General features: G+C 59.1%; 1 long non-coding RNA gene across 1 annotated transcript; it reads right to left on the reverse strand.

Annotated features, from left to right (window-relative positions):
- LOC113980375 lies at positions 1-731 on the reverse strand. The gene is made up of 2 exons (XR_003538130.1): positions 504-731; positions 1-462 (listed from the first exon to the last, which is right to left on the reverse strand). It is a non-coding gene; the product is annotated as an uncharacterized LOC113980375 (long non-coding RNA).
- Positions 732-1111: the final 380 nt, after the last annotated feature.

The following is a 1111-nucleotide window of genomic DNA, read 5'->3' on the forward strand; positions in this document are numbered from 1 at the left end:
GAACAGCCTGAAGAACAACCCAAGTGGAATCCTATTTTTGTTCTCCACCTTTCAGAGAAAGTCACAGACCTGAACTGGGGCCAGGAAGGACAATTCCTGTGCCTAAAGCCCCTCTGTGTGGCCCCATAACCAGCAGTGCTGAGTGAGACCCTTGGAGCTCTCTGGGGCCGCAGCAGCTGCAGGGACTCTGCTCCAGCACGGGCTTCCCACGGGCTCACATCCTTCTTTTTGGGCATCCCCTGCTCCGCCGTGGGCTCCTCCTTGGGCTGCAGGGCAATCTCAGCTCCAGGCCTGGAGCACCTCCTGCCCCTCCTTCTGCACTGCCCTGGGGGTCTGCAGAGCTGTTCCTCTCCCCTATTCCCACTCTGCTCTTCTCTGCACCCAATTCCATCTGCACAAGGACTTTTTCCTCCTTAAATACGTTATCCCCAAGACCCCAATACACTGCCCAGCTTGGATCACCTGGAATGTGGGTCACCAGGTCTGTGCCCAGCTTGGATCACCTGGAATGTGGGTCACCAGGTCTGTGCCCAACGTGGGTCCCTGTGGATCATCCAACGCGGCTCCTCCGATGGCTGATGGAGTTGGAGCAGCGGCCGAAGCTCTTCCCGCAGTTGGGGCACTCGGGGCTTCCATTACTGGTGGGTGCATTGGTGGGAGGTCAAGGCAGAGCTCTGGGTGAAGCTCTTCCCACACTCCCCACACTTGTGGGGCCTCTCCCCAGTGTGGATGCGACGACGGTGGGTGCTGAGGGTGGAGCTCTGCCTGAAGCTCTTCCCACATTCCCCACACATGTAGGGCCGTTCCCCAGTGTGGATGTGCTGGTGGCTGAGCAGCTTGGTGCTTGTGCTGAAGCTCTTCCCACATTCCAAGCACTTGTAGGGCCGTTCCCCGGTGTGAATGCGACAGTGGGTGCGAAGGCTGGAGCTGTCCCTGAAGCTCTTCCCACATTCCCTACACATGTAGGGCCGTTCCCCAGTGTGGACAGGCTGGTGGCTGAGGAGGTTGGCGCTTTGGCTGAAGGTCATCCCACATTCCTCACACGTGTAGGGCCGTTCCCTAGAGTGGATGAGCTGGTGGCTGAGGAGGTTGGCGCTCTGGCTGAAGCTCT

Source organism: Neopelma chrysocephalum, unplaced genomic scaffold, assembly GCF_003984885.1.
Source record: "Neopelma chrysocephalum unplaced genomic scaffold, ASM398488v2 Primary Assembly neopelma1_93918, whole genome shotgun sequence".
In the NCBI taxonomy this organism is placed as follows: Eukaryota; Metazoa; Chordata; class Aves; order Passeriformes; family Pipridae; genus Neopelma; species Neopelma chrysocephalum.